Raw genomic sequence first — 9,824 nt, forward strand, 5'->3', positions numbered from 1 at the left:
TCTAGTCCTCCCAGCTGCCATTTGAGTGGGATCGTCTATGTGTTACACGCAAGAAAACCGAGTATGTCACTTGGGACACTTTTGGCTGCATGTCATGCAAAACTGACTCAAACTGGCTTAAACCTTAAGGCAGTGTATCATCTCATTGTCACATGCTTCGGCGGTAAGGTGGGTTTCAGGAATGGCATGATCAAGGTGCTGGCTCCACTTCGCTGCCTTTCCCTTGGTTTGCCCTTGTCTTTCTTCATGGCAGTGAAGTGGCTGCTCTCAGTAGCTGGGACAGCATTTCCAGACTTAGGAAGCCAGGGGGTGGGGTAGGAGATGTTGCAAGTGACAGAAACTCCACCAACTCCTGTTCCGTGGGGCTGGGTTCCATTTGAGGGCCGTCTTCTTGTTCACCAGCTCAGGCTTCCAGACGCTAAAGGGTGGGCTGCAGAAAGCATTCTAAAGAAATGTCAAATGGTTCCCAAATGGGGAAAAGCCAGGAACTGTCAAGAGGACTTAGATCTTCCCACATCGGCCTGCTGCTGGGAGAAACTGCCATGCGTACATGTGAGTTGGGGGCTGCAATAGTTTTGGGGTAAAAAAAAAAAAAAGAGAGAATTTGGGCCCATTAGCCCTGAAAATGAGTAACAGTAGCATGAAGCTCTTAGTTTTCCTTTAGAGAGGGGATCAACAAACTTTATAAAGGGCCTGGTAGTAGATCCGTTCAGCTTTGCAGGCTGTATGGCCTCTATTGCAACTCGATTGTACTACTGTCATTTTATCATGAAAATAACCTTAGCCACTCCATAAACAAATGTGCATGGCTGCATTCCAATAAAGCTTTATTTATAAAAAACAGGTAATGGGCCAGATTTGGTAATAGTGTGTCAACCCCTGACCTAAACCAAAGAAGTTGTAGGAACAGTGAGTACCCTGAGTCAGCAAGCTGGTATTTTCTAAAGTCAACTTCGCTACGTTATAATTTACATATAATGAAATGCACATTTTAAGTGCACAGCTCAGTCAGTTTTGACCACCAGCCCAGTCAAAACACAGAACTTCTCCACTGCCTTTTGCACTTGACCTCCCATCCTCACGCAGGCGATGCGTCTGATTGCCGTCTGCCAGATGGGTTTGGACTGGTCAGCATTTCGTGTGAGCGGACTCCCGTCTGTTCTCCTTGGGTCTGGGGAAGCTGGTCTGAGGCCCTCTGGCCTGCTCAGAGAGCCTAGTTGGTCACTCGTGATTTTAAACTGGATTTGTGAGTTCTCTGACACACCGCCCTTCAAAAGGCAATGGTGGGGCCCAATTCCTTTGCCCTTGAATGTAGACTGGACTTGGGGAGTCTTCTGAAAGGGAGTGAGGGAAGTCACAGCAGTGACTTCTGTGACCAGTCACAGCCTCTGGTTCTGCCCGGTTCTCTCTCTTCACTCGCTCACTCCGAGGGAAGCCAGTGCCATGCCATGAGGGCGCTCAAGTGGCCCTGAGGAGAGGCCCGTGTGGGGGAGGAACAAATATCTACTGTTTTAACAACTTTTACTAGTTCACACTTCTGCACTGTATAGTGTTCTCTTCCGAGCCTGTTCCTTATATGACTCCCATTGTGTCCCCATTCTGCAGACGAGGAAACTGACTCCCTGAAGGGTGGAGCCCCTGGCCGCAAAGGTCCCATGGGCTGAGCTAGGGCCCAGAGCCCACAGCCTTTACCGCGGCGCCACGTGCACCCCTCTCCACTCTGTCCTCCCTCGACCCCAGGAAGACATCGCCATGGCCGCTGTGGGACGACCTGCGTCCCCGTCTGTCGCCCTGCGAAGCCTGAGCTCTAGGCCAAGGTGGTCTTTTCTGTCCGTGGGGTGCTGGGCCCAAGCAGGTCCCCAACAGATGCGTGTTGACCGACTGACTGACTGACTGACTAGGCAGTGGTTCTCAACCTTCCTAACGCCGCAACCCTTTAATACAGCTCCTCATGTTGTGGTGACCCCCAACCATACAATTATTTCCGTTGCTACTTCATAACTGTAATTTTGCTACTGTTATGAATCGTCATGTAAATATCTGATATGCAGGATGGTCTTAGGCGATCCCTGTGAAAGGGTCGTTCGACCGCCAAAGGGGTCGCGACCCACAGGTTGAGAACCGCTGGACTAGAGGGAGGATGGACGCGGCATGTCTTGTGCTAGGAAAGGCCGGGGATCCTAACAGCAGTGGCACTGCCCCCTCGCGTGTCTCCCTAGTGGAGGTGGGCACCCAGAGCCTGCTCCCCAGGCCCCGATCGGGGCCCAGAGCGCAGGGAGCCCCAGGAGAACCAAGGCCCCGCACATGGCCCGGCGGGAGGAGCTGTTTCCCTCGGAAGGCAGGCCTCTTTTGTAACACTCACTTATTGTTGCCAGGAGCCCAAAAATACTTTTATTCATGGAAAAACAGAGATGGCTCCACAAAGAAATATTTTGACAAGCCCGGAGGAGCCAGCGGGACGGCTCGGAGCAGGTCCTCCGGAAGCCGAGTTTCTTATCTTCTAGGCGCCCGCTGGGGAAAAGGGCCGCGCAGCCCGGCCTGCCCTGTTGCCACGTGGGGCTCCCAGGCTCAGCCTCCTGGGCTGGATGGCACCGAGGTGGCTTTCTGCACCGCGGTCTGGCCTACACCCCACTCTGTACAGCCCCAGGCCCAGTGACCTTTCCCAGTGGTTCCCGCCCGTTCGGCTGCTCTCCCTCAGGGGCCGTTGCCTCTGCTGGCAAATGAAGGCCTCTCTCTGTGCTCCCAGGGCCCTGCCAGAGCCTGTTGGGAGGGGGAGCCTCCAAAGTGCTCCCCATCAGGACCAAGTGCTCAGGTGAGGTGTCCCAGACAATAGCTCTCACCGAGCCCAAACCCCCCTCATATGTGCCAGGTGCTATTTTAAGCCCCGACATGTGCTAACTCCTCAAAACAGCTCTCCCATCGGTCACTATCTCCTCACCATTTTGTAGGTGAGGAAACCGAGAGGCAGAGAGGTTAAGGAACTGGCTCCGATCTCACAGTTAGGGAGAAGCGGAGCTGGAAGCTGTGTCCAGGCCAGCTGGCTCTGGAGTCCGAACCTTGACCCCTCCCATGGCTAGCCATCTTTCTCAAGCGCATATCTGATCATGCTACTCAATGTGTCTGCACCTGAGGTCTTCACACGTTTAAAATAAGATCCATATTGGTGAGGACACAGGTTTAGCTGTTGTGCTAAAGATCCCTAAATAGCAATAGCTTAAACAGGTTAGCTCTTTATTCTTCTCTTACCAAAGGCCTGGGTGGGAGATCAAGGGGTCAGGGTTGATATGGAGCCCCCATGATCCTTGGGGACCTGAGCTCCTTTTATCTGGCAGCTTTGTCTTCATTAACCTCATGACCCAAAGTGGCTGCTTGTGCTCCAACCAACACGTCCCCAATGTAGCAGGAAGGAGAGAAGGGGAAGTAGGGAGTATGTCCTGTCTCTGAAAAGGGGATAGGGAGTATGTCCTGTCTCTTTAAGCGTTTGATTCCAGGCTCTTCTACCAGGTGACCTAGGACAAGTCATTGAACTTCTTTAGTTATCTTTGTAAAGGGAAAATATTTGCACTTCTTTGAAAGGTTATGAGGATTGTTGAATGAATACCTGTCAAACACTTGTAACAGGGCAATGCATAAACACACAAGGCCTGTTCCACGAAATTCATGCACGGGGCAGGGTATCCCTCAGCCGGCCTGCACCCTCTTGCAATCTGGGATCCCTCTCACAGTCTGGGATGCCTTACCGCCTGCCTGCTTGCTATTCCTTAGTGCTTGGCTCGCTGCTCCTTAGCGCTGCTGTGGAGGTGGGAGGGGCTCCCGCCACCGCTGCTGCACTTGCCAGGCAATGCTGCCCCCTGCTGTCTGCATAGCCAGATTCAGGCCTCATTCAGTGCTGCTCAGCGCCACCTCTTCAGTGAAGCGGTGTGTTCATTAACTGGTGTCTTCAGGGAACTGGTTTTCATTAACCTCATGGCCCAAAGTGGCTGCTTGTGCTCCAACCAACATGTCCCCAATGTAGCAGGAAGGAGAGAAGGGGAAGTAGGGAGTATGTCCTGTCTCTTTAAGGGTTTGATTCCAGGCTCTTCTACCAGGTGACCTAGGACATGTTATTGAACCTCTTTTGTTATCTTTGTAAAAGGAAAATATTTGCACTTCTTTGTAAGGTTATGAGGATTGTTGAATGAATACCTGTCAAACACTTGTAACAGGGCAATGCATAAACACCCAATGCATTTTAGCAACTATTAGTATTAACTAGAGGCCTGTTCCACGAAATTCGCATGTGCAAACAGCATGTGCAAACATCAGGCAAACAGAGTGGTTAGGGGCAATCAGGCAGGCAGGTAGGCGAGTGGTTAAGAGCCAGCGGTCCTGGATTGCGAGAGGGTGCAGGCCAGTTGAGGGACACCACCCCCCAGTCCAGTTTCCTGACCACCAGCTAAAACCAGCTCTTCCCCTGGTCCTTTCTACCTCCTTGCTCCACGTTGTTTTTCTCGGCATATACCTCTGCAAGGGCAGTACATCATCTTTATTACTCACGGCTGCACCCCAGGCCTAGAATATTGCAGGTACTTGGCAGTGTTTGTTGAATGAATAAACAAAGCAACAAGACAGCCCAATTGATTTTTAAAATACGAGGAGAAAAAATTCTAGTTTTACGCACCCCAGATATTTTTTTAAACAAATGAAAGCCTGAATGTTTTGGGCTTAGCTCTCAGAAGAATGCAAAAGAGATAAACCTTCCTCCCCACCCCCCTGTTCTTTCCCTTCTGCACACAGAAGGAGAGAGGCTAGCCAAGCCGATTGCAGCGTTGAGAGCCAAGAGCCAATTCCCTCTCGCTCCACGTCAGCACTCCAGCTTCTAGGAAAATCTTCCCCGTCTCGGAGGGCCCGGGGCAATCGGAGGGCTAAGGGCTGCCGCTGGCCTAGGTCACATCCCCTCCGCAGCGCAGGCGGGGGCAGTGCAGGCAGCCCCGAGGCCAGGCTCTCTGGAAACTTGCTGTCAGCAGCCCCATCAGCTGGCAAGGGCGGTCGGGGGTTCTCTCCAAATGCCTGGGGAACCTCCCTGTTGGGTCACATTCCGGCCGGGGGACCCTGGATGACTAGGGCTTGGTGGCCGCCAGCGCGGATGGGGAGGTAGCAAGATTCAGCACTTCTGAGCTGGAAAAAGCAGTGCCGGGTATTATTTTGGGAACAGACAGTCATGAGAAGCTCCAAGAGCTGATTGAGGAGGCTATTAAAAGCAAGACAATGTATTTCGACATGAACCAGGCCGGGAGACACCTCGCTCCCTGCCACGACCACGGAACGGGGCGTTCTTTCCCGATGAGGTGAGCCTTTCCGTCCCCTGGAAATGGGGAAAGCCTCTCCAGCTGCCCAGCCGCCGCCCGCTCCTTCTGCCCGGCCAAGCCCAGCTGGGCATCTCGGCCGCCTCCTGGGCCGCATGACGGGGTGAGGGTCCTGGGCAGCCGGCGGAGGAGGCGGCCACACCGCGCTGCCTGCCTAGGAGCCTGGCTCCGGAGCTGGGCTGCCCCTGTCCCAGTTCCTGCTCTGTCTGCCGCTTACTGTTTTGGTAACTCAGGTCCCTCTCCGTGCCTCAGTTTCCTCACCTGCGAAATGGGGGTCACAGTCGTCTTCACCCCACAGAGTTGCTGTGAGGATAAGATGTGCTAGAACATGCGCAGGGCTCGGGAGAGAGCCTCTCACGCAGTCAGCACTCAGTCGACATTCGATAGGATTATTTACTGAGTACCCACCAGTTCCAGACATCATTCCAAACCCCGGGTAAGACAGGCATGCCCCATTTTCCTAGTCTAGTGGGGAGATGAGTCAGAGCCAAGTAAATAAGCAGATGAGACAATTTCATGGCCTGTTATTCGCCCAATGAACCTTTTTGAGGTCCAACCGTGTGCCAGGTGTCATCCTAGGTGCCGAGGACACAGAGTGACTAAAACTGCCTTCCTGCCCTGTGGAGTCCAGATGTTAGCTGGGAGGCAGGGGAGACATGTAATACCCAATGCACCAATGATTTATCTGTGGTGTTACGTGTCACACGGAAATGCACAGAGATTTGCAGGGTGAGGTCCAGGTTTAGGGCAGTGATGCGTGATTTGGAGATGAGGGTCATTCAAGAACACTTTCTGAAGATGACACTGAAACTGAGGTCCGGGGGATGAAAGAAGCCAATCGTGAGAGATTGTGGGACAAAGGGGGAGGGAAGAAGCTCACAGGCCATGAGCTGGGACCAGGACAAGGAAGGGTAGTGAGGCTGGAGTGGGAGAGCAAACGGGAGAGGGAGGGAGATGGGGTTGGACAGGCGGGCAAGGCCGGGTCTTGGAGCCACTGTATTAGCTGTTGTTCCCTGCACACGTAGGGGCCTAAGGGAACAGTGTGTGTTCACCACAGTTTCTGTGGGTCAGAAGCACCTTAATTGGGTGATGTGGCTGCCTCATCTGAAGACTTGGCGGGAAGCCTCCGTTCCTTCCCATGTGGACCCCTCCGAAGGGCTGCTTGAGCATCCTCACGACATGGCGGCTGGCTGCCCCCAGAGTGAGTGATCCAAGAAAGCAAGGAAGCAGCCTCAGAAGTCACATGTTTAGGCAATAGGCTAGTGTTGGACAGAGTGGGAGGGGACTTCACAAGTGGGCAGGCACCCAGGGACCCTCTTGGAGGCCAGCTGTGACAACCATGGTGTTTGCATTTTATCTAAGGGGGATGGGAAACCTCTGAAGTGGTATCTGTGCTTGATCTGGGTACTTAGATGACATCTGTATGTAGAGGCAAGCTGATCGTCATTTTTGGTACCATTATTGAGTGCTTACTGTATACCAAGCACTGCATAGGGTTTTATTGGCCACAACGTCATCTGATCCTCATGTCTCCCCAAGAGATAGGTGTAAGTCCATTTTACAGATGGGGAAGCTGACGTCTTCAAAGATGCACTATCCAACAGAGCCAGTGGATTCACCCAAGTCAAGAGAGAAGAGAGGGGGTGGGAGGAGAGAGAGAGCAGCCTACGGGAGGGCCCAGCACTGAGGAAGGACACAGAATCTGGGGGCTCTGAGTATTTCTAGAGGGCAGGATCATGGAGTTCAAGGGTGTAAGAGGTGAGCGGCGTGGCTGGGTAGATTTGATAGGTCTTTGTAGGCCACATATGGGAATGTGGACTTTATCCCAATGGAGGGTGTTAAGCAGAGGGAATGACAGGATTGGATGTCCCCGTTAGATTTAAAGTTTAGGAAAGACCGTGAAGGGCAGAGTGGACTTATTGGGGGTGCGTAGGCGATAAGCTGAGAGAGCAGTGAGGACGAAGTGTGGAGTTCCCAGGAGGGAGATATGGGGGTGCTCTGGCAGGGCTGGTCATGCAGGGAGGAAGAGAGGGCTGGAGTCAAGAGATTTTTAGGAGGGAAAATGTAGCAGTGGGAGGGGAGGACAGAGTCAAGAACTCCTGGCTGAGGGAGCTGGGAGAATAGAGTCACAGCTCAGTAGACCCCGACCGCCCTCTGTGGTGTCTCCAGGGGGACAGCATTTGTGGTCCAGGGGGACAGTTCCTGCAGCTGCTGTCATTCACTGCTGCTCCCTCGCCATGGTGGCCTTATCTACCAAGTAGAAGCAAGGCCCTTGCATGTCTTCTAGTGTCCCCACCCCATCCCTGCCACTCAGCCAGAGCCAGGTGCATGGAATAAGCCAGCACATGAATAGATATTTGATGGGGAGCTTCTCAGAGCAATTGAGATGACACATGCCAGGCAGTGTAGCCTAGTGGGTAAGGCTTTAGAGCCAGGTGGCTGGGGTTCAGTTCCCACCTCTGCCACTTACTGGCTGTGCAACCTGGGGCAAGCCACATACCTCTCTGTGCTACAATTTCCTTCTCTGTGCAGTGATAATCATAGGGTTGTTGCGAGGATTCAATGCGTCATGCTTGCCACAGGCAGGTGCTCGGTAAGTGCTCACTGTGATGGATAGATCAGCACAGGCAAACCTCCGTCTATTGCACTTTGCTTTTTTGTGCTCACAGATGTTGCTTGCTTTATTTATTTTTAAAAATACATTTTTTTATTGATTTTTTAGAGAGAGAGGAAGGGGGAAGGGTAGAGAGATAGAAACATCCATAAGAAAGAAACATCATGGGCTTTGCAGCGGCCGCCGCCCCAGAGCCGCCTGTGACCAGCCATGGGGAACCCCACCGTGTTCTTCGACATCCCCATTGATGGCGAGCCCTCGGGCCGCGTCTCCTCCGAGCTGTTTGCAGACTAAGTTCCAAAGACAGCAGAAAACTTCCGTGCTCAGAGCACCGGGGAGAAAGGCTTTGGTTACGAAGGTTCCTGCTTTCACAGAATTATTCCGGGACTTATGTGCCACGGTGGTCGCTTCAGACGCCATCATGGCACAGGCGGCGAGTCCATCTATGGGGAGAAATTTGCGGACGAGAACTTCATCCTGAAACATACAGGTCCTGGCGCCTGTCCACGGCCAATGCTGGAGCGAACACAAACGGTGCCCAGTTTCTCATCGGCGCTGACAAGCCCGAGTGGGTGGGTGGCAAGCATGTGGTCTTCGGCCAGGTGACAGAAGGCATGGATATTGTGACAGCCATGGAGCGCTCTGGGTCCAGGAATGGCAAGACCAGCAAGAAGACCACCAATGCTGACTGTGGGCAACTCTAATAAATTTGACCTGTGTTTTATCTTAACCACCAGACCATCCCTTCGGTAGCTCAGGAGAGCACCCCTTCACCCCGATTTGCTGGGAATGTTCCATAATCTCTGTGCTCTTGCCACAGTTCATTGGGTTCCATAATTTCCTTATCCCCTTCCCAGTCTAGCTGGATTGCAGAGTTAAGTTTATGATTATGAAATAAAAACTAAGCAGTTGTTTGTCAAAAAAAAAAAAGAAAGAAAAAGAAAAAGAAAGGAAGGAAGGAAGGAAGGAAGGAAGGAAAGAAAAAAAAAAAAAGGAAGGAAGGAAGGAAGGAAGGAAGGAAGGAAGAAACAGCATTGACTGACTGCCTCCCGTACGCCCCCTACTGGGGATCACAACTGGAGCATGTGCCCTGACCAGAAATCTAACCGGCGACCTCTTGGTTCATGGGTCCACGCTCAACCACTGAGCCACAGAGGCCGGACAGATGTTGCATTTTTTAAAAATTAAAGGCAAGACCCTGTACCAGCAAAAAGATTACAACTCACTTCATTGCAGTACTCGTTTAACTGGGGTGGTCTGGACCGGAACCTGCAATATGTCCGAGGCCTGCCTGTCGACCTCACAGTTCTGCTTCTCACACACCTGTGCCTGTCTCACTTTCTGCCTTTAGCCATGTGGAAGTCCAGAACGTTCTCAGCTGCTGCCTACCTTTCAGCCAGGAAAGGGCTGACGGTCACGGTGACTGGCAGGTGGAGAGGACACCTGGGTATAAATGCAGTGAGAGGACCAGTGAGGTGAGAGGTGCCTCATCAGAGCTGCCCAAGTCCATTAGAGTATTCCTGGTGTCGAATCAGTTGCACGGGCAGGAGCAGTAAGTGGTGCCTCAGCAGAAATACCTGCGTTTCTTGTTTATGAGGCTGTCGGAGGGGAGAGATTCTAATAAAAGGCTTCCCCGGTGATTCAAGGTCTCCTGCAGCCCAGATGGCGTGCAGTCTCCCCGGGCCTTTCTCCCCTGGGCCACCTGGACGCCTTCTATTTGCTTTGATTCAGCTCCTATTGCGCTTTTTCCTCTGATGCTGGCCCGTTCCCACCCCGATGAGAGCCTCTATTTCTGGGACTTTTTGTGGATAATGGAGTGGGCAGAAGCTCCCCACCCACCCCCCTCGGAGCATCCCTTCAGAAAA

General features: G+C 52.6%; 1 pseudogene; it reads left to right on the forward strand.

Moving 5' to 3' along the window:
• Nucleotides 1-8,144: 8,144 nt before the first annotated feature.
• Nucleotides 8,145-8,899, forward strand: LOC107182302 (annotated as a pseudogene).
• Nucleotides 8,900-9,824: the final 925 nt, after the last annotated feature.

Source organism: Myotis davidii, unplaced genomic scaffold (genome assembly GCF_000327345.1).
Source record: "Myotis davidii unplaced genomic scaffold, ASM32734v1 scaffold935, whole genome shotgun sequence".
Classification (NCBI taxonomy): domain Eukaryota; kingdom Metazoa; phylum Chordata; class Mammalia; order Chiroptera; family Vespertilionidae; genus Myotis; species Myotis davidii.